The sequence below is a fragment of the Marmota marmota genome, unplaced genomic scaffold (genome assembly GCF_001458135.2).
Source record: "Marmota marmota marmota unplaced genomic scaffold, marMar, whole genome shotgun sequence".
Lineage (NCBI taxonomy): Eukaryota > Metazoa > Chordata > Mammalia > Rodentia > Sciuridae > Marmota > Marmota marmota.
The window spans coordinates 18,232,034-18,257,697 of record NW_026000037.1 but is presented as its reverse complement, the minus strand read 5'-3'; positions in this window follow the sequence as shown (position 1 = coordinate 18,257,697).

The window sequence follows — 25,664 nt, the reverse complement described above, 5'->3', positions numbered from 1 at the left end:
GCCAACAATAACTTGTATGGCTATCATATACCCCTTGCATTAGCAGTGCACTTCACATTGAACCAGGAAATAATCTTAGACATATCTAAATTGAGGGTTATTTAAAAAGAGGTGGATTGTATTTCTAAGAATTAAAGAGATCAATACTATACAGTATTACAAAGGGCAGAAACTGACATCACTAAATGCTAATGAGAATGAAGTGCAATAGAAACTTGCATTCAGTGCTGCTAGGAATGCTTTTAAAATAGTGCAGCCACTGTGGAAGTCAGTGTGGTGCTTTCTTACAAAACTAAGCCCACCTTTACCATATAATCCAGCAAAAATGCGTCTTGGTATTTACCCAAATGAGTTAAAAACTTATATGCATGCAAAAAACTACACACAGGTGTTACAGCAGCTCTATTCAAAATGTCAGAATTTGGAAGCAACAAAAATATTCTTCAGTAGGTGAACAGATAAATAAAGTGTGGCATAACTACTCAATGTATAAGGTATTAAGAGAAATCAGTATAAGGTATTAAGAGAAATCAGATATCAAGCCATAAAAAAGACATGGATGAAACTTGTCATGGTTTGGATAGGTGGTGTCCCCCAAAAGTTCATGTGTGAGACAATGAAAGATGTTCAGAGGTGAAATGATTTGATTATGAGAGTTGTAATCTAATCAGTGGATTAATCCACTGATATGGTTTAACTGAAATATCTGTTGGTGTTAGGGAGAGACTGGAGGAAGTAGGTCACTGGGGATGTATGCCTTTTTGGGTTTATATTTTGTCACTGGTAAGCAAAGCTATACCAACCCTCTCCCCGCCTTCTCTATTTCCTGATTTCCATATCCTAAGCTGCTTTCCCCACACCTCTGCCATAATATTCTGCCTGATCTTGAGCCCAGAGCAATGGTGTAGGCCATCTATGGGTCTATGAACTGAGACCTCTGAAACCTTCAATGGCAAATAAACATTTCCATTTTATTGGTATTGTCCAATCTTTTTGTCACAGTGATCAAAAGATTGGACTATACCAATAAAATGGAAATGTTTATTTGCCATTGAAGGTTTCAGAGGTCTCAGTTCATAGACCCATAGATGGCCTACACCATTGCTCTGGGCTCAAGATCAGGCAGAATATTATGGCAGAGGTGTGGGGAAAGCAGCTTAGGATATGGAAATCAGGAAATAGAGAAGGCGGGGAGAGGGTTGGTATAGCTTTGCTTACCAGTGACAAAATATAAACCCAAAAAGGCATACATCCCCAGTGACCTACTTCCTCCAGTCTCTCCCTAACACCAACAGATATTTCAGTTAAACCATATCAGTGGATTAATCCACTGATTAGATTACAACTCTCATAATCAAATCATTTCACCTCTGAACATCTTTCATTGTCTCACACATGAACTTTTGGGGGACACCACCTATCCAAACCATGACAAGTTTCATCCATGTCTTTTTTATGGCTTGATATCTGATTTCTCTTAATACCTTATACTGATTTCTCTTAATACCTTATACATTGAGTAGTTATGCCACACTTTATTTATCTGTTCACCTACTGAAGAATATTTTTGTTGCTTCCAAATTCTGACATTTTGAATAGAGCTGCTGTAACACCTGTGTGTAGTTTTTTGCATGCATATAAGTTTTTAACTCATTTGGGTAAATACCAAGACGCATTTTTGCTGGATTATATGGTAAAGGTGGGCTTAGTTTTGTAAGAAAGCACCACACTGACTTCCACAGTGGCTGCACTATTTTAAAAGCATTCCTAGCAGCACTGAATGCAAGTTTCTATTGCACTTCATTCTCATTAGCATTTAGTGATGTCAGTTTCTGCCCTTTGTAATACTGTATAGTATTGATCTCTTTAATTCTTAGAAATACAATCCACCTCTTTTTAAATAACCCTCAATTTAGATATGTCTAAGATTATTTCCTGGTTCAATGTGAAGTGCACTGCTAATGCAAGGGGTATATGATAGCCATACAAGTTATTGTTGGCAATGTTAACATTTATAAGGGTATTTTTTTGCTAAGTTTCAAAGCTGAAAATTATTTCTCTCTTCCTACAATCTATTTGTTAAAATGAGACACTAAATGCAACTCAGATTCAAGAGGAAGAAAATTAATTACCTCTTCTGGTAATTAAAAATATAAATTTTTCCTTCACAAAATCCCCCTCACTCACCTTAGGCTTCATCATTGCCTTGTGTCTACAGGAGTCAGTACAATGAGGTTCCAATATGGATTTATATTCATTATTCTTTCCCTCTATTTTTATAAATTGTGTGTAAATAACATGTGTACATTTTTCCTGAGGTAAACAATCAGCTGTATTTATTTCTTGGTCTGTTTGTCCTTATTCTAGTCTCCTGTCCCTATGATCATTTATAGCTCATGTTTATAGTGATAAACTTGACTGTTAATGTCTATAATTGATTTGTGTATATTTTCAGTTCTCATGTGCATAGAAACAGTTATCAACTACAAAGTCTACACTATAAAACATCCTTAAAGACACTGCCCCACTAAACTGAAAGGCATGCTTCCCAATATCCTTGTGTGGGAAAGAAGCCACATCTCTCCTGGCTGCCTGTGGAAGACAGAGGAAGAAACCATTATACAGCTGCAGCAGGGCGGGCAGCAGATGTAGAAGCTGATTCCTGGCAAACCTGAGTTTGGCTTAAAATGCAAGACTGGCAAACCCACACTGCAAGACAAAGAGTGTCCCTAAATGACCAAGAGAAAATAACATGTTTACCCAGTAGAACATGGAACTACTGGACAAGGATAACCAGCTTGCCCTCCCACCCTCCCCATTTAATCCAGCTGTTTGAGGACTCATTGGGAGAAACCATCTGGCCAGAAATTCAAAAGGGCAGAGGCCAGGGAGATTGAGGTTGGAGGCTGAACCTGAGACTGGGAAACATGGGATCCATAGGTGACAGAGTTAACTAAGAATTGGCTTCTCCACCACATGATTGGAATCCAGGGAAAATCCCTTGGGTGTAGTCTTCCAGTGTGGACTGGTAATTTCTGGGCCCTGAGGATGCACTGATTCAAAATCTTCAGACAATAGGTATTCAGAAAAGAACCCGAAGCACACCTAGGACTAAATTCTGCTCCAGAAGTTTGGCCTATGGGATTACCTCTCACTCCAGCAACACCTCCCTGAAGATGAAGCAAAATTAAGCTTCAGAATCGATGATGAAATAAAAACCTTCCATGATAAACAATGCCATTTAACACTGCTGAAAAGAAAAAGCTGAGAATCTCTTGAACTCCATTGGAAATAATTCATTAACTTTTTATTGAGATTTTTAATTTTCATTTTCTATTCTCTATTTAATTGTGACCTTAATGGTCTGTGGACATTTACACTTATTCATATGTGTTTTTTTTTTTTTTTTCTATTTCTGGCATTTTTAAAGCCAGTTGTTTTTCATGGAACAGTATTATGAGGACTAGAATATTTGAATAGCATATTTCAGTTATCTTTTGTATTCCCATATTTTTAATTTTTAAAATCTTTTCTATACATCTCTATATATTTGTCTCACATATCTATTTCCCTTGATTCACTTTCTCTCTTCCCCCTGCTTTTTGGGGGGGGGGGCGGCGGGTTACCAGGGATTACACTCATGGGCACTCAAACACTGAGCGGCATCCCCAGCTCTATTTTGTATTTTTTTTTTTTGACTTTTAAAAACTTTGCAGTATTTTAATATTCCTCCCAGGGGATGCCCAAAACAAACAAGCAAATGCAACTTTTTTAAGAACCAGTGAATGAACTTCTTTCAAGTGAAATATTCTAGTATTGATTCGGGTTTTTTTTTTTAATTTTTTATTGTTGGCTGTTCAAAACATTACATAATTCTTGATATATCATATTTCACACTTTGATTCAAGTGGGTTATGAGCTCCCATTTTTACCCCAAATACAGATTGCAGAATCACATCAGTTACACATCCATTGATTTACATATTGCCATACTAGTGTCTGTTGTGTTCTGCTGCCTTTCCTATCCTCTACTATCCCCCCTCTAATCCCCTCCCCTCCCCTCTTCTCTCTCTACCCCCTCTACTGTCATTCATTTCTCCCCCTTGTATTATTTTTCCCTTTCCCCTCACTTCCTCTTGTATGTACTTTTGTATAACCCTGAGGGTCTCCTTCCATTACCATGCAATTTCCCATTCTCTCTCCCTTTCCCTCCCACCTCTCATCCATGTTTAATGTTAATCTTCTTCTCCTGCTCTTCGTCCCTACTCTGTTCTTAGTTACTCTCCTTATATCAAAGAAGACATTTGGCATTTGTTTTTTAGGGATTGGCTAGCTTCACTTAGCATAATCTGCTCTAATGCCATCCATTTCCCTGCAAATTCTATGATTTTGTCATTTTTTTAATGCAGAGTAANTGTATGTATTTACGTATACACATATAATGACACACACACACACACATATATATATAATTATAGTTTGCTCTAGCCATTAAGGCAGGGAGACACTCCTCTGGGAATTCCTGTGTTGAAATCCTCCAGTTTGAGAATGTTTGGATCAAGCTGACCCCTTTCTTAGCTCATAACCTTATAGTCAAACAGCCTCCTGGAGATGGGTGTATCCTGCCAAAATCCAATCAACCTATTTACCACAAGACCCCTGCCATACTGAGATTCAAGCACTGAAACAAGACTCCTCCCAATGAAACCTTACCCCTGCCTTTGATGTACTCCTCCTGAAATAAAGAATTGGAGCCCTTTTTAGTTGTTCAGTTCCAGTTTCTCTCAGGATTGGAAGACCTAACAGATGCTCCTCTTATTAAATCTAATCTTTGGCTTTTTGTTATTTTTTTAACTGATTATTTCAGACTCTTTAGTTTCCCAGGCAGCTCACACCTCCTGAGCAGGAACCTGCTCTGTGGGGGAGCTGGTCACCCCATCAGCGTGTGGCTGGAGGAAGTGGGTGAAAGGGGACATGCCTTTGAAATATATATTTTGTCTGGGTGAGGGGAGTTATCTCCCTGCTTCCTGGTGTCATGTCCTGAGCTACTTTGTCTGCCACAATGATGTTCTTCCTCACCTTGACAGAACCAAGTCTGCCATCTATGGACTGAGACCTCTGAGACACAAAGCCCTGATATAACCTTTTCCTCCTCTAATTGTTTTTATCTTGTCTTTTGGTCATAGCAGCAAAAAGAGCTGACTAAAAGAATTGAGTCATTATATCAGTCACTATATATTTGCTTAATTCTAAGACCAATGATTTGTAGAAAAACTAAACCTGTGTAATGTAAAATATTTTGAATATCTACAATTGATCAAAATCCAGGGTGAGACAATCTTTTAATCCCGGAATTTAACAAAACAAGAGCAAGGATAAAGCAAAAAGCATATATATACTCTCTCTCTCTCTCTCTCTCTCTCACTCTGTGTGTGTGTGTGTGCGCGCGCACATATGTTTATGTGTGTGTGTGAAAGTATGGAGAAAGATGTAATAAACAAAATTGAAAAATAAGAGACAGAATGGGGAACACATGGTGTAATGTCCACCCTCATGGGGCCATCTAAGATTCTCTTGCACAATGTGATGCTTTCAGGTAACAACATAAGAGATGCCACAATATGGGACGTGTTAAAGTACAACATCAGTGAAACACTGACAGTTATTTCCACTGGCTTTCAGAAAGTGAGCACTTTGTTCAGTGCTACAGTGAAAGATGTCTTTGGAGAAACAAAGAGGAAAGGGAAAACAAAGAGATGGAGAAGACATGCAGTTAATTAAAAATACATGTAATATTTAGCCAAACTGACTTAAATTATCAAAGTTGTCCAAAAACTACTTTAAACATGTAAGAATGTAGACAATATTGTATCTCTTAACCCATCCTCAGGAATCTAATAGAAGATGATATTTGCAATCAAGATTAGTCAAGGGAAATTTTACTGTTATAAAAGCTTTAAATATAAAGTTAAATATGAGTCTACAAATGAAATTTTTCTACATACCAAAAAAATCCCAGCAAACTAAATAGTAATTTAAAGAAATAATAATTATTGAAAGATCAAACAAAAATTAATGAAAAATGTTTCACTGAAGATATTGGTAGAAACGGGATAGAAGAGAGAAAAATAGAAGATTTTTCTGACATTATTTTTTATAACTTAGCATTTTGAATCATGCAAATTATTTATAATTTATATAATTATTTTATAGATTTATATATAATTGTTTATAATTTATATATTTATGTAATTATAATTTACATAATTATTCTTTATAATTATGTATAATTTCAAATATATTCATGAGTATGAAAAAACTGAATTTTAATTGAAAAATAAGAAGAGATGAATAATTACTTGTATATATAAATTTGATAATTACACAAAAAAAGTAATTCAATAAAATGTTTCCTGGATTTTACAAGCATTTAATTTTGACACAAATTGAATTTACCAGAGTTACAAAAATCGTATTTACCTCCCCTCATTTGTAATGTTAACATCTGCTGCAAACATAATATATTTATAAAAACTATGAAGTTAATATTGTTACCTGCTATTCACAACTTTACTAAAATTTCACAGGATTTTCTATCAATATGCTTTTTTATGCACTTAAGACTATTGTAAATAGCTGTGTGCAGAATTTTGTGTGCAAAAGGCTTCTTGTATCAATCAATTCTTCACAACTCCTTACACATTAATGTGTGCTTCTTGATATTTTTTTCAAATTTAATTTTTATGGCAATTTTAGTTTGTTATTTGTTATATAAGACTATTTTGTTAGAGCAGTTTTAAGTCACAGCATAATAGGTACAGAAACATCCCCAGCCCTATATATGCACAGCCTGTTTTCAGTGTACTCCATCAGGGTGGAAATGCATTTATTTTCTCTGTCGAACCTACTGTGAAACATCATTATCTCCCTATTGGCTATGTTCACATTAGAATTCATTCTTGATATTGAATATACTATAGGTATGAGTAAATGTACGCGACAGGGGTCTGCCTTTATAGTATCATGTAGAGTAGTTTCACTTCCCTAAACATCCTTTCTATTCTAAATGTTCATCCATCCTCCAACTCTGGAAGCCACTGATCTTTTTATTGTCTTCCTAGCTTCACATTTTTCCAGAATGGCCTGCGGTTGGTATAATAAAGCATATATAGCATTTTTAGAATGCCTTTTTAAAAGTTTTAAATTTGTTCTTTTTAGTTATACATGACAGTAGGATGTATTTTGACATATTATACATGTATGGATTATAACTTCCTATTCTTGTTGTTGTACATGATGTGAAGTTACACTGGTTATGTTCAATTCATTCTACTATCTTTCCTCTTCCCATCCTTCCTCCCTTCCCTGCATTCCCCTTTGTCTAATCCAATGAACTTCTTTTTCCCTTACTAAATATGAATTTAAGGTTTGTGTTAGTCAGCGTTTTTTTTTTTTTTTTTTTTTTTTTTTTTTTTNTCGCTGGGCCTGTTCCTGGCACGGGCGGCGACTCTGCTCTGCCCCTACTCCAGTTGGGGTGACGTGTGTACCACGCTGGCAGGCAGCTGGGCCTGACCCACCAGTCTGTCGCAGGTCTGCTTACCTTGCAGGCACGGGCGGCGGCTCTGCCCTGCCCCTCCTACCACGCCCGTGTACCACTCTGTATTTTTTTTTTTAAGACAGCGTCTCACTGAGTTCCTTAGTGCCTCACTTTTGCTGAGGCTAGCTCTGAAATTGTGCAATCCTTCTGCCTCAACCTCCTAAGCCACTGGGATTACAGGTATATGCCACCACACCTGCAGTCTCTTTCTCTCTTCTGCTAACAGCCAATCTCTATTGTTCAGTCAGTCTTCTTTTTTATTTCTATCTTCTCCTCCCTCAGAATCATCACATCCTACATCATGTCTATTCTCTATGTGTCCACCATTCAGTATTTTAAACATATTTCCAAACTTACTGTTTTTATTGTAATCAAGTAATTGATCAAGTAATTTGTTTATGGTGACAATTAAAATTGTACACATCATAGCAGCAACTATTTGGTTTAATACTGTATAATGTTTGCATTGGCTGTTATTATTCATATCCCCCTAGATGGTGAGGTATTAGAAATTTTCAGAAACACATAAGTCCATGGGGTAGAAACTTTATTGCCTCAGATCTGTACAGTTAGACAGGTAGACAAACAAACAACCTGAAAAAAGCAAGGAAACAGATTGCTCCAAGGTACTTCAAGAACAGAATCCATTGACACCACAGTGGAAGAAATGTCAGAGAAGGAGTTTAGAATGTACATAATTAAACTAACCTGCAAGGTAAAGGATTATGTAATTAGTGAAATAGAGAGAAAATACAGGACGTGAAAGATCACTTCAATAAAGAGGTAGAGATATTGGGAAAAAAATCAAGCAGAATCCTCAAAGTAAAGAAATCAATATACCAAATTAAAAATTCAATGGAAAGCACAACAGACTAGACCACTTGGAAGACAGAGTTTCAGGCAATGAAAATACATAATCTTGGAAATAAAGTTGACCATGGAGAAAAGATGTTAGGAGACTATGAAAAGAACTTCCAAGAAAGATGGGATAACTAGAAAAGACCAAATTAAAAATTTATCAGGATAAATGAAGCATCAGAGATATAAACCAAAGGAATGTAAAATCTTTTCAATGAAATTATATCAGAAAATTCCCTAATTCCTTAAAGAATAAAATGGAAAATCAAATACAGGAGGCTTACAGGACCCCAAATATACAAAATTAAGACAGACAAAGGCACATTGTTATGAAAATACCTAACATACAGAATAAGAATGGAATTTTAAAGGCTTTTAGAAAAAAATGACAGAGAAAAAAATCTGGATTTTTCAACCCAGACCCTCAAAGTGAGGAGTTCTTGGAATAATATATATGAAGCACTGAAAGAGAATGGATAACAGCCAAGAATACTATACCCAGCACAATTAAGCTTCAGAATTGATGATGAAATAAAAATTTTCCATGATAAACAAAAGATAAGAGGATTTACAACTAAAAAGTCTACACTATAAAACATCCTCAATAAAAATATTTCATGAAGAAGAAATAAAAAGTGAAAAAGGAAGAAATTACATAGAAGAATAGTTAATCAAAGGAGAACCTAATTCAAATTAAAAACCAGAAATAAATAAAAATGATAGGGAATAAAAATCATTTGTCAAGAACATTCAATATAAATTGCCTAAACTTATCTATAAAAAAGACATAGACTAGCAGATTGGATTAAAAATAAGACCCAACAACATGTTATCTCCAAGAGATTCACTTCATAGGCATAGACATCCACAGACTGAAGATAAAAGCATATTATTAACATGGATCTTCTAAATGACAGGGGTTTCTATCCACATGTCAGATAAAGTGTATTTGAAGCCAAAATTAATCAAAAGGAAAAAAAAGGACATGCTTAAGGAAATTGTACATCAACAAAAAATAACAACAACAACGTAAGTGTTTATTCCCCAAACAATGCAGCATCTATGTACATCAAACAGACCTTCTCAATGTCAAGGATCAAATAGACCCCAACACAATATCAATAATTGGGAGATGTTAACACAGCTTTCTCATCACTGGATAGATTCTCTAAACAAAAACAAAATAAAGAAGCTATAGAACTAAAAAATATAATTAATAATTTAGATTTAACTGACATATATAGAATATTTCATCCATCAATGACTGAGCATATTTTTTCTCAGCAGCATGAAGATCATACTCTAAAATAGACCATATCTTAGGCCACAAAGAAACTCTTAGCAAATATAAAAAATAAAGATACTATCTTGCATTCTATGAGATCATAATGAATGAAATTAGAAATTAACAATAAAATAAAAAACTAGAAACTACTCTAACACCTGCAGAAGAAATAGCATGCTATTGAATCACCAATGAATAGCAGGAGAAATCAGGGGTGAAATAAAAAAAATAAATACTTAGAGGTAAATGAGAATAGCAATACAACATATCAAAATCTCTGGTATGAATCAAGAGAAAAATTCCTTGCATTTAGCTCATTTATTAAAAGAATAGAAAGTCACCAAATAAATAACATAACATTACATTTCATAGCCCTAGAAAAAGAAAAACAAGTCAACACCCAAAACAGTAGAAGACAAAAAATAATTAAAATCAGCTAAAAATCAATAAAAATAAAAGAAAAATAATTCAAAAAAAATTGATGAAACAAAAAAAAAAGTTGATTCTTTGAAAAAATAAACAAAATTGATGAACCCTTAGCCAAGCAAAGACAGAGAAAAAGTAGACTCCAGTGACTAAAATTAATGATGAAAAAGGAACTATCATGAAGGATACAACTGAAACACAGACAATAATCAGAACTATTCTGAAAATTTGTACTCTAATAATATAGAAAATCCTGAAGCCATTGGCAATTTTATGAACATACAACCTACCCAGATTAAACCAGGAGGACATACACCATTGAAACAGATTAATTTCAAGCAATGAAATTGAAGACACCATCAAAAGTCTACCAACAAAGAAATGCCCAGACCAGATGAATTCTCAGCAGACTAACACCAATATTCCTTAAATCATTCCACAAAATAGAATAGGAGGGAACTCTTCTAAATTCACTCTATGAAGCTATAATCATCCTAATACCAAAACCAGACAAGGACACATCAGGAAAGAAAACTTCATAACAATATCCCTGATGAACACAGATGTAAAAATTATCAATAAAATACAGCAAATCAGATACAAAAACATATTAAAAAGATAGTGCATCATGATCAAGTGGGGTTCATCCCACTGATGTAAGGTTGTTTTAACATACAGAAACCAATAAACATAATTTGTCACATTAATAAACTTAAAAACAAGAATCACATAATTATCTCAATAGAGGCAGAAAAATCATTTCACAAAATACAGCATTTATTCATGATCAAAACACATAAAACACAAAAAAGCTAGGGAACATACCACAACCTTGAAAACTATCTGTTTAACGCAAGTCCAATATCATTCTAAATGGAGAAAAATTTAAAGCATTCTCTTTAAAAACTACAAGAGATAGGGACCTTCTTTTACCACTTCTATTCAACATATTCCTTGGAACTCTAGCTAAAGCAATTAGGCAGAAACATAAAATTAAAAGGATACAAACAGGAAAAGAGAGGCTCAAACTGTTTCTATTTGCTAACAACATGATGCTATTTTTAGAAGACCCACAAAATTCCAGAGGAAACTTCTAGAATTCATTAATAAATTTAGCAAAGTTGTAGGGCATAAAATTAACATGCCCATAAATCAACTGCATTCTTATACAACAGTAATTAATCAACTGAAAGAGAAATTATGAAAACTATTTTATTAATAATAGCTACAATAAAATATTTGGGAATCAATCCAACAAAGAGGTGAAAGACGCTCTACCACTAAAGAAAGAAATTGAAGAAGACCTTAGAATATGAAAAATCCTCCATGTTCTTGCATAGGCAGAATTAATATTGTGAAAATAGCCATACTACCAAAAGCGCTATATAGACTTAGTGTTATTTCTATTAAAATTCAAATTCATGCTTCATAGAAATAAAAAAGCAGTCAAGAAATTCATTTGAAAAACTAAAAGGCCCAGAATAGACAAAGCAATCATCAGTGAAAAAAGTGAAGCAGGATACATCACAATATCAAAAATTAAATTATACTACAGAGCTACAGTAACAAAAACAGCATAATATTGACATCAAGAGACATGAAGACCAATGGTACAGAATGGAAGACACAGAGAAAAACCCACATAAATACAGTTATCTCATACTAGACAAAGGCACCATAAACATACATTAGAGAAAAGATAGCCTCTTCAACAAATAATGCTAGGAAAATTAAAAATCCACATATATAGCAAAATGAATTGAAATTCCTATGTCTAACCTTCATAAAAATCAACTCAAAATTTATCAAGGACCTGGGTATTAGACCAGACCCTATGCTTATCAACAGAGAATGCAGGCCCAATGCTCTGTCATGTTGGCTTAGGAACCAAATTCCTAAAAAGACTTCTAAAGTGCAGAAAGTAAAATCAATAAACAGCAATTTGATGGTATCAATCTAGAAAGCTTTTTACAGCAAAGGAACAAATTAAGAACCTGAAGAGGGAGCCCAAAATATTGGAGAAAATCATTGCCACCTGCACCTCAGATAGAGCATTAATCTCTAGGATAGATAAAGAACTCTAAAAACCAAACACCTGCAAAAAAAATCAATCAAAAATTAAAAACCAAATAATCCAATCAATAAATGAGCAAAGTGGGCAAAGAAACTGAATAGACATTTCACAGGAGAAGTCATACTTTTGGTCAACAAATACATGAAAAAAATGTTGAACATCACTAGCAATTAGAGAAATGCAAATTAAAACAACACTGAGATTTCATCTCACTCCAATCAGAATGAAAATTATCAGCAATACAAGTAACAATAAATGTTGGCAAGGATGTGTGTGTGTGGGGGGGGTGTACACTTAACATTGCTGTTGGGACTGCAAATTGGTGCAACCACTCTGGAAAGCAGTATGGAGATTACTCAGAGAACTTGAAATGGAACCATGGTATGACCCAGTTATCTCTTCCTTGATATATACCCAAAGCACTTAAAATCAGCATACTATAGTGACACAGCCACATGAAAAGTTTATAGCATCTCAATTCACAATAACTAAACTATGGAACCAACCTAGGTGCCCTCCAACAGAATAACGGATAAAGAAAATTGTTGTGTATACATACAATGAAGTATTAATCAGCCATTCCGAACTATGAATTTAGGACATCTGTTGGTATGGAGGGAACTGGAGACTATCATGCTAAGTGAAGTAAGCCAATCCTCAAATACCAAAGGCAAATGTAATCTCTGATATTTGGATGCTAATACAGAATATGGAGTAGAGGAATAGATTTTTAATGGATTAGACATAAGTAATGAAGACCAAGGAGAGGGGATAGTAATAGGATAGACAGGAGAATGAATTAGACATAATTTTCCTATGCTCATTATATTAATACATGACCAGTATAACTCCATATCATGTACAAACCATAAGATTGGGAAGCTACTCTATATATATATATATATATATATATATATATATATATATATATATATATCCCCCCAAAAAAACACTCTACTGTCTTGTATAGCTAAAAAGAACAAATAAAAATTTAAATATCATTAAAAAATAAAATAAAGTTTCTGATCCATATCATATTACTTCTTATTGATAAACTTCCACTATCATTCTTTGTAGAATAGTTTCTTGGTAATTGATTGCTTCAAATTCCATTTCTTTAAAATAACCTTTATTTCTTCCTCATGTTTGAAGGGAATTTACTTTGGGCATATAATTCTTGATGTGCAATGTTTTTTCTTAATAATCCTAAAATTTTATCATTTTAAAATAATTTTCTATTTTCTTCTCACTCATGTGAATTCTATCTATAAATAACCTATAATTTTTGTCACTTTCTTCTATAGTCAGTGTGTTACCATGACTCATGCTGCTTTCAATAATTTTTCTTTGTTTAATTTTTAACATTTTAATGTGACATATTGAGGCAAAAATATATTTGTTACTTGCTCAACTTCATGTTTTATGAGCTTTTTGCACTTTGGGTTTGGAATTTATCATTAATTTTGGAAACTTTTGACTGTCATATTTTTTAAGTATTTTTCTGTCCCATTGTCTCTTTAAATTCCATATTCATGAAATTTACAATGGTTTAAATTGCCGCATAACACTTATATGTTGCTTTTTTCCTGTGATATTTGGTTTTCATGTTGGGTGACAGATCTAATTTTAGGTTCAATGATTCTTGGCTTTGCTATATTGAATCTATTGATGATGCTCTCAGTGAAAAATGACATTAAAGTGCTTGTCTTATTTTTTGTTTTTTTCCCTCACAGTTTTATCCTTGAGGTAAGTTTATCTATCAGATTTTGCATAGAGTTTATCTTTTCCATTATGACCTTTAATATATTAAGGAAGTTGTTATAGAATATGTCTGATAATTCTTATATTTGTGATATGTCTTGATTTGATTTGGGTACTTGTGTTGTTTCTTCATATTCTTTATTTTTTTCCTATGTATTTTTTACCTCACTGAAGGCTGGAAATATTATGTAGGTCATTAGATGAGTAAGATGTTCCTTCTCTAAGCCTTTAGATTAAGAATTTATGTTAATCTGATCAATGCTTGATTGGAGGATAAATTTTATTGATGTTAATAACAGAACTTTAAATGCACCACATATCATGCTTGTATGTATTTTTGTATTATTTATGCTCTGATGCCTTGTATTTGATACATGTACTAACTATACAGATAAATTTCACTATTTTTTTTCTTGCTTTTAATATTTCAGCTGTGTGTGTGTGTGTGAGACTTGGTAAGTAGAATCTTTCTCTTACTGATCTCCAATCTACCTCAATTGTATTTTCTTGTTCTTCCTTCTAGCTCTTGTCATAGCGATGGTGCAGCATTCTTCAGTATTTTGATTAAGTCTTAATTATAAGTCAGCACCATGAAACTCTGACTTGGAGTTTTGGTCTTCAAGTGAATGTCTGTTCCTTCTTCAGTGGTAATGTAGAGCATATCAAGTATTTGGGCCTTTCTCCCATGGATGGAGCCTTTTTTATCTTTTCCCCCTATATAATACTTCCAAGCTGCAATGGGTTTTCACCAGATTCCAACGCTGTAGTTATCATTCTCTTCCTCTACAGAGTAAGGCTTTTGTTTTGTATATGAAAGAAAAAAGATTGAACAAGACCGGCATCGACTCACAATCATTATCAGAGGAGAAGCTCAAAAATCTCACAGGGAAAACCTTCCTGAAGGTCAACCCTCTCTATGTCTAACATCCCCCATGCAAGTACACAACTGTCTTTTAGCCATTCATGAAATATTGCTAACTAATCTCACCAACATAAGCACTGTCTGGTAGCTTCTGCCCTTCAAGTCAGCCCCCAGGTACTATATTTCCCAGAAGGAGTCTTTCTCTTTTCAGATAGTATGAGAGTTATTTGCCCCCAACTTCAGGAAACATTCCAGAAAAGAACCTGACTTACATTTAATCCATTTACTTTTCTTCTTTGGAGGGTAAGTGGAATGCTGTTGATTGTTCTCTTCTTCTCAAATAAATCTAATAAATCTTAAAATTAGCAAAGTTCTTTCATATCTTTAGTGGGCGACACCATAAGGGAGAACAATCATGAATAAATCAAAGTTTAATTAGCTAGTTTATTTTAGAAGTAATATTGGTGTTTTAAATCTGAAATCATTCTGTGAATATTGTAATATGAAAATAGTGAATTTATTAATGTTACTAATAACCAAGATTTTAACTATGAAAGAAAATACAGATTTTTTTTTCTAAAAAAGAAAGAAAGGAAAAGGCCTTCCATATTAAATATGACTTGGAAATCTCAGTATACACTCAAATATTCATATGCTTAAATATAAATATGCAGACTCTTTTCAGTTTAGGAGATCAAACCCAGGACCTTATGCATGATAGGCAAATATTCTGCTACTGAGTTGTATCCCCAGCCAAAATATACAAACTTTATATCTTTTGATATATCTTAAATGCAATCACCTAACCTACAAATTTATTTCTAAAACACCATTTCCTTTAAATATCACTTAACTATTATACAAATAGCTTATTTTAAATCTGAGGCAGGAAAGTGTAATATTAGCTTGGAAGAAAGATAACATTTTCCCAGAAAATGAAAAGCCATGTACATAAGAAAAAATTGTTATAATTACAAAAGATCATGGATCTACTGAACTAATACTTAAGAAAGGGTGGTGATATATGCAAAAATATTTGGTTAAAAGTCACAGGGGAATAGGACATCACATTGTCTCAAAATATTGCCCCACAGATTGCTTGAAATTTGTACTTAATAGGGGACAATATGCCATTCAAATGGAGATATCTGGTGTTTACCAGTTTCTCCAAATAATCAAATTTGGCATCACTAAGTTTGGAACATTCTAAAATGATATGCCTCCTGACAAAGTACCAGAACTCTGTGTCACTTATATTGCATCCTTGCTCTCAAATATTTACTGTAATACAGTAGTAATCATCAGTAGTGCTCTGGCAAATTCATAATGTGTTAGATTATAAAAAATAATTGGCTTAGGTATCTCAAAAGAAAACCATGAGAAGAAACATGGAGAATGTTCTAGATTTAGGACTAATGAGGCAATAAATACAAGATAATAAATATATTTATATACATATATATATATATTCTTTCAAATAATAGTAGCTTAAATATAACAAATAACTATAAACTATTCTTGGGTGAGGAACTTTGAAAAAGACAAGAGAAACCACATTCAGTATGACTGAAAGAGACTTGAATGTGAATTTATAAGTGATGATAACAGCATTTCATTGAAATTGTGTGATGATGTGATTTTATAGGAAGTTATCATTATTCTAAAAAGGCACTTGCTGAAGTATGAAAAGTGAAATGCAATGCTTACAATTTGCTCACAAAAACACATACCCAGGCATGAATTGTATATGCATGAGGGGATTAAATGTGGTAAATGTCTCCAAATAGCAAGTTTTGTTGAAGGGTCAGTTTTATTCATTGTCCTGCTCTCCAGGCTTTCTGTAGAAATGATCCTTTTCAAAAAAAAGTTTGAGAGATTAAAATAGGCAAAGTACATATCCACATAATTAAAATGACCAGATGATTGTGATTAAATTTCAAATAAGTGGTTCAGAACACACACATTTTTCCACAGAGCAATAATGGAACCCCTTAATTGGATGAAAATTGACTCAGTTGTTTAAATATGTGCTATGTGATTTGGAGTATTTATTTTTGTATATTTTTATAATAAGTAAAATGCATGTATAAGCTTACAAAACACTTAGAATGCCTTCTAAAAAATAGTCACATTCTCTATTCCAACTCTCCTTATCCTAGTTCCATTCTCCAGAATCAATATCTTTTAATGATTTTTGCTTTAATTTTTCTTCTTTCTATTGTGATTCCCTAAAATGGCAATTCTTATTGTTCTGCTTAATGTTTTAGCTGAATGCATAAATCAGAAACTACTAAAAATACCCTCATTTCCTTAACACACAGCAACCATGGTTAGCATAATTTAAAAATATAATTATTGTTGTATACAACAGTATATAACCAGAGGAGCCAAGGATAGAAGATGCAGGTGAATTAACAAACAAGAAAACAATACAAAAACCATCTGTCTACTGAGAAATTACCACATAACCCACATTGAGTGTATTCTCAAAGAATGTACTCGACAAAATATTTACTGATTCAATGGTAAATGAAAAACTACTGAGATTTAAGTTTTTCTTCTCTCTGACAAAAACATGGATTCTACCCTTTCTACAGAACCCCCCACTTCCTTCAAAGAAGAGACATAAGATGTCTTTCTCTTTAGTTCTCAAAAATGGAACAAAGATATCTTTTCAGCATTTAATAATACAAAAAAAAGGAAGTACATAAAAGACCATTGTAGATATAAGCAATATCGCCAGGGGGTAAATTGTTACATCAAATAGAACCTAGGTGATTGCAGACATCTTAGCACTCAGGTAGGCAACTAACTCTACCCTATTTTGGTGTTTAAATCCAGGCTTTTACAATTTACCAAAAAAGGAGGAGAAGGAAGATGACAGTTTTGCATTACCATAACCAAAACACCCAAAAAGAACAACTGAAAAGAGGAAAAGTTTATTTTGGCCCACGGTTTCTGAGGTTTAGTCCAAGGTTGGCAGAGTCCGTTACTCTGGGTACAAGATGAGGCACAACATCATGGTGGAAGGGCCCCGACAGGAAGCAGCAACTTCTTAAATACAATGAAGTGTTGTCCTCAAGCAATTTCACCTGCTGCCTTGAGCGTGCAGCAATCAAAATGAAGGTAATGTCTGCCCACCTGCAGCCTCTCTTTCCTGCTCCTCAGTCCTTTACAAGACCACAGCCAAGATATGATTCTTTAAGGTTAGGAATAACGCATGGTATGGGTTCTCACCCCTTCTAGGCAATGCCGTTTTGAGGTTGTAGGCAATACAGTAGTGGGAGCAAGGTATTCAGAGTCCAAAAATTAAAGCAAAATAGTTGTATTTAGAGGCAGCATGATCTGATTGATATGCAGATTCTAAGGAATCTATTTTGAAATGAGTAAAAATAATAACACTACTAGAATTGGTAAGCAAGTTTACCAAAGTCACAAAGATAAATGTTTTACAAATGTCAACCGTATAAACTAGCTATGAAAAATCCATAATTAAAACTCAGAAAATAATTTCATTACAATACAATCAAAAAGAAAATAAAATAGAAACAAGTAACAGAAGATGAATTGGAAGGGTTGATATTATTAAATGAAGATTTTCTCTCAAATTTTCTGTAATTATAATATGAACATTGGAAAAAAGTTTGGCGCAGGCTTTTTCATAGAAACTGTTGAGCTAATTCTAAATTTCAATGGGAAATTCAAAGCACCCAGATTCATCAAAATTATTTAGAAATAATTCATCAAAATTATTTAGTGCCTTATATATTAAAACAAGTGTAAAGCTACAGTGAATATGAGAATTTGGTGTTTGTGCACGAATACACCTATAAAACAATGGAAAACTAATGAGAACTCAGAAATATTTTTTTCACATTCTTGGTAAACTGATTTTCACTAAATTTCCAAAGTTATGAAATGTGAGATTTGGTAAAGTTTTTCAAAAGCTATGCTGGAACAATTAGATATCCCTATACAAAAAAAAAAAAAATTAAGTAATAAGTTCTGTTACATCCTGATCTAATACCATATAATATACTAATAATAACCCTAACATCGGACAATTCAAACATATTTCAAAAGGAGGGCATCCTACAACGTATCTGAAAGGAAACATAAGATCAATTATTAAAGTCATCGAAAACAAGGGAAGTCTGAGAAAATGTCATAGCAAAGAGGACCCTAAGGAGACATAGAGCTAAGTATAATGTGATATCCTGAATGAGATCCTAGGGCAGAAAAATGCATTAGGTAAAATCTGAAGAAATCAGAAAAAATAAACTTTTATTAATAACTGTGTATTAATATCAGTGCAGTAATTAAAACAAATGTATTACACCAATGTAAGACTTTAATATGAGAATAATTAGTACTCAGGATGAGGGAAAATACAGCAACATTCTGTACCATCTGCTATATTGCTCTGTAAACTTGAAGCTATTCTAAAAAATGAAGCATATACATAAATAAGTAAATAACAATATCTTCAAGTAGAGTGTATCACTATTCATTAGTAAAGATATTTGTTTTGGTTTTATTTTATTTTGTTTTTTGGTACAGGAGTGAATCCCAGGTGGGCTTAACCACTGAGCCACATTTGATTTATTATTTATTTATTTACTTTTTATTTTGAGACATGGTCTAAGTTGCTGAGGCTGAATTCAAACTTACAATCCACTTCTCTCAGACTTCTAAGTTGCTGGGATTACAGGCATATGTTACTGTGCTTGGCCTTATATTTGGAAAATAGGATAAAATATGCTATTTATATTAGTTTCTAATGCATAAGACAACTATTTATAGATCTGTCAAAAGATATTTAATACCTTTATATATAAATTTTTTTTCAGGATGATATACACAATTTATTATTTTTTTGTTTTAAATCTTGTTATTTATTTTTTTTGTATTTTTATTTAGAAGGTTGATATTTATTTATTTATTTTTTAATTTTTTTTTCTGGTTTACAGATATATTTTTTTATTGGTTGTTCAAAACATTACAAAGCTCTTGACATATCATATTTCATACATTAGATTCAAGTGGGTTATGAACTCCCATTTTTACCCCAAATACAGATTGCAGAATCACATTGGTTACACATCCACATTTTTACATAATGCCATATTAGTAACTGTTGTGGAAAACATTTATAAGATATCGTATCCATAGATTGGTGACTTCATATAATAAAATGTTGAACTACCCCACATTCATATGTAGATTTAGTTAAATTTAATAGAAAAAAATGTTAATGGTTTGTGCACATATGTACACATAAGTGTGTACACCTGGTATATATGGGACTGTGTATTCACCAATTCTGTATTCATCAATTTATGTAGAAGTTCAAAGGTCTACCAGTGAACAAGACAGATTGTGAAGAGAAGCCTTAGAATATATGAAGGAGAGTTATTAAGCTATAGTATTTGAGAGATTGATATACTCCCATCAGAATTGAAACATAACATTTATGGAAACATAATAGGAAGTCTAGAAACAAAGACCAAAATATTAATAGTGTATTTCAGAAGGAAAAGTTGAATGTTTCAATGTTTCATGCTGGAAAACTCGTAGCCATATTTTATAAATAAAATAAGATTCAAACTAGTAACAAAAATCCTTACACACCCATTTTCAAATAAGTCTAACTGGATTATAGATATACATGCTAAAGTCAATTGCAAAAAAAAAAAACATAGACAACTGCATATAAGATTTTATGGCTTAATTTGTTATACAAAGTGTAAACTATAAAATGAAATAATAATTCAATTTCTTTCAAGTTAAAAATGTCTGTTCACTGATCATGAACAGAGCAAAAAGATTAGTAGCACAGGAATGGAAGATATTTGCAACACAATGACCAACTGAAGATCTGTAACAGAAATTATATGAAATGTTCAGAATTGCTGTATAGAACCAAGTTAAAAATAAACACATAAAACAAAACAGAAAAATATCACAGAAGAGGATGCACAATCCATACATACAAGAAAGATGTTTAACTTTAGCAATGTGAATGAACCACAAAACCATCAATCACATTGAGAGATTCAAATTGTGTGATGAGACATACACCATCCTTTCATTTATCAGAAGCAAATAAATGAATAGTCTACATAAACTATAAATTCTTTATGGACACACATTGAAATGATTTGCTTAAATAAAATAATGAAGAACATGAAAGTAGAACAAAAACATGAAGATTATGATTGTTCATGGGTGGGATGTGGAGTTAAATAAGGATGAACAAACTGAAAAATGTCATTTTCTTGGTCAGGCTTCGTAATTGAATATTATTGTTATATATAAAACGTATTTAACAAATATAGAAAACAATAATCTACTAGTGTGTATATTCCAAATAATCTACTAAGATCAGGAGTAAAAAGAGAGTTCCATATCAGCAATTATAAAAATAAATAAAAAGAGAAAAAAAGTACTTATACTAATGCATGATAAAATGGTAATTTCTAACATCTAATAGATATTACTAAGAAAAACTAGACCACAAGACAAAAATATTAGAAACACACATAATAAATGGTTGAGACTATTTCTTTAAAATCACTGCTAATGAATTTGCTATATGTTGAAACACTGAATTTCTTGTCACTAAAAATTAGAAAAAAATCATGAAAATGAATTCCAAATGAACTAAAGAATAGCTATAAAAGAACATTAAAGTAGGCATAAGAGAATATATTATTTAAAATGGAAAGCTAGAAATAAACGGCTTATTAATATTAAAAAAATAATTTCCTCTACAACAAAATGTCTAGAAACAAAGGCAATACAGGTATATTGATAGCATTTATATTTAAAATGCTTGCCAAAGGTCACAAAATAAATTTTTAAATTGAATGAAATAGTTACAGAACACAAAATCAAAAGGAAAATAAAAACACAAGACTATATGTTAACACCAAGAAGGAAATAATTTTTAGTATTAATTCTCACAACCTCTCATTCTGTGGTTTTCTTCTTCTCTTTTTCTTTTTTTTCTCTTTTATGTTAACAATTTAAAAAGAGTCAACACATTTTAAGACTTCATATCAGAAAATACAAATTAGAAAAACTAACAACTATGTTTCACTTCTATATATTCTATATATTTAATGATTTGACTTATTAACACTATAATAAATTTTTAAAGTAAATCATACTGATCAAACCTAGAGATAATTTGGAATGGAAGAAGTAGAATATTTATTCTGCCATTTATCTTTTGAGTTCTACCAGATGCCAGTTGGTAGTTGGTTTTCTAAATCAGTGTCTTAATAGTGTAGATAGAATAATATAGAATAATATTGTTTATAATAGAGTAAGGTAGCATTAAAGCAATTTTTCTTTTTTTTTCTGGAGTGTGTGTGTATGTGTGTGTGTGTGTGTGTGTGTGTGTGTGTGTGTGTGTGTGTGTGAGAGAGAGAGAGAGAGAGAGAGAGAGAGAGAGATTACATTGACCGGGTATGGTGTGTAGTCTTTGATCCTTGACTCTGCATTTTATGAACTGAAAATGTTAACTCAACTGCAAAATGACATTCTGAAATTGTACAGAATTTAAGGAGGGATGAGTTCTGAAAGCTTTTTTTTGCCAAATTGCAGACAATGGGGAAAGGAAAGTATTTAGGGCAAGTAGACTCAAATGGAACAATAAAAGCCTAACTGTGCTGAATAGACTGCAAAGTAATGCAAGACAAAGAAATCACAGCAGCACATCTCTTAGTTATAGGAACCTGCTTGAGATTTTTATGGGGAAGGAGCCAGGTGGGAGGAGGTGTGAAATAAAATGCAATAGAGATGCGATTAAAATCTCCTCTTGCCTTCACACACCTAATGTTATGGTTTGGATATGAAATGTCCCCCAAAGTCTTTGGGACTTGGTGTCCAGTGTGGCCATGTTTAGAGGTAGGCTTTTGAGAGGTGATTAGATCACTTGAGGGCTCTGACCTTACCAATGGATTAATCCCCTGAGGGAGTCATGATTTGAGTAGACCACAGAAGTGATGGAAACCCGGAGGTGGGGCCTTGTTGGGGAGGGTGTGGAGAGCAGTGACTTGGATCATGTTCTTTGACTTCTGCAAGCTGTGGCTGTATTTTGCCCTGGGATTGCCCAGGAGCTACAGTAATGCCCTGCTTGAGAAAGTTCTGCATACAGAACAATAACATTCTTGACCTTGAGTCCAACCTACAAGCCTACCTGCTTTGCAATGGGCTTCTTGGGAGCAGCAGGATAAAAATAGGAAATTCCTAGCATTGCAACAATACAATAGCTACAAAATGTTTCCAGTTTTCTGACATTTTGGTGCACAAACAACAATGTCCACTAAATTCCTGATTGTGAAACACTAATATAATAAACTTGCTGAGCTAGTTCCAGGTCACTGTTCCTTCATCAGAGATCAGTGTCCCACTTAGTCCCAGCTTTTTCTCTATAAGTGTTTGTGTGTCGTTCTTAATCCACCATCATCCCTTGCCAGTTTCTAGCGTTCAGCCATGCAGGTTTTGGCAGGTGAGTCCTTGAGGGCACTTACTTGGGGATTATATCTTGTTTCCTGACCTTTCCTCTTACCCCTACTGCCACAAGCTGAGGAAGTCACCTCCATGTTGCTCTTCATCCCTAATATTTTGCCTCTCTTCAGGCCCAGGGCAACGGAGTCTGTGGATCATGGGCTGAAACTTCCAAACTCCGAATCAATATAAATCTTTTCTCCTTTCAGTTATTATGTCTGATATTTGGGTTAGTATCTTTATACAGATATCATAATATCTTTTTACAGTAACAAAAAGCTGACTAACACCAAAATATATTCTTTATTTTTCCTTCAGAAATAGTTTCCAAAAATTTATAGTTTTAATATTTTAAACTTTAATATTTTTTAAATTTTAATATTTTTCTTAAAATATTATAGTTACACCCTGACCTCTTCTCAGCTTAGAGTCTAATTAAGAAAGTCAAACAACAGATCAGGTGAAAACAATCTGAGCCAGTATTTGATGAAATGATTGGGAGATGGACAATGGATATGCAAGGTAAGTGTCTCATGGACTAGCATGATTGAAAATGTCAGTTGGAGGTCCTGGGGCCTGCCAGAAGTGACCAGAAAGGAATTGCACAGACATCGAGTCATCTGTGTCAAGAAGAGGATGGTGAATGGTGCTGAGCTTGTTTTGTTGGTTTGGTTGTTTGTTTTATTTTCAACTTTTAATCTCAAATTTAACACCAGTAATTATTTGGTAGGTTATATTGGTAATCTCAAAGTTTTAGCAACTATTATTATTTTATTTTATATTTCTGTCTCTATTTATATTAATGTCTGAAGAAGATAATATTTAAAGAATGAATAGAAACAGTCTCCCTCAGGAACCTTAAGGACAACTAGACCCAGTAGAGGCTCCAAGCATATGAAAAAAAAAATGCTGTACAAATAGTTGTATTGAGTTTTACTGTGACCTATTCTATACATGGAAAAATTAATCATTTTTAGTTACTAGCTCAGTGAGTTGCAACAAATGTTTAAAATAGTATAAACACCATCATAGTTTAGATTTAGACCATCCCCATGATGCTGAAAAATTCATACTTTCTCCTTTTCAGTCCCATCCCTTCCTTCAACCCTAGGCCCTCTCAATCAATGATCATGATCAGTATTCTATCTCTATGGTTTTGCCTGTTAAATAATGTTGCATAAGTGAAATCGTACATTTTGTAAAACTTTTCATCTGACTTCCTTGCTTTGCGTGCTTTTCGGTATTTTGTTTGTTTGTTTTTGCATGTGGTATCGTTACTTTCTAAATTTCTAAGTAGTATTTCATTGTATGCATGCACAAAATTTATCTGCTTGCAGGTGATGGGCCTTTTTGGCTGTTTCTAGTTTGGGACTATTAAAATAAAGCTATATATGTTTGATTCATTTTGAGTTGAACACTGTATACAGAGTGAAGAATATATGATTTTTTTTCTTTTTTATTATTTCATATAACAAATTAATCCAGTACCATTTGTTGGAAAAAAAATTTCTCCTCTATTGTGTATTAAATAATGAATTAACTTTGTACCTTTATTAAAACCCAGCTGACCATGTATGTATGGGTTTTATTTCTGGACTCTTCTGTTGATTCCATCTATATTTGTCTATCCTGAGGCCAATACCACAATGTCTTAATGAATGAAATAGGTAATGTCAAATTTCAAACTACATTTGTTTTAAACAATTTTTTTCTCTTCTAAGTTCTCTGTTTTTCCATATGATTATTAGAATCAATTTGTAGATTTCTACAAAAATATCCATTACATTTTTAGTGGCATTATGTTGAATCTTCTAATTCATAGATATGGTAACTCTCCCCAATTCAGTCAACCACTATTTCTTTCATTGATTTTTTTTAGATTTTATCATACTAATCTGGAACATATTTTCTTATAGTTAATTCTAAGATTTTGATCACTTTGGATACTATTGTAATTAGTACATTTTTTTTAAAATTTTCAGCTTCATTGGTTGAATATACAAGTATGACTAGAATTGTATTGCCCTTGGATTCTACTAACTTACTAAACTCACTTATTATTTTTAATAGCTATCGTGAAAGTTTCTTGTGATTTGGGATGTTAACAATTATTTCAGTTTCAATTAAACCCAATTTTCTACTTCCTGATTCACTGCCTTTTCTGTTTTTTCTTGTCCTATTACACTGACTACATCTTACCACAAATAAAGTATTAAATTGTAAGTATTAAAAGTCTACCTTACTAAGCCTTGTCTTGTCTCCAGAATCAGGAGGAAAGCATCCA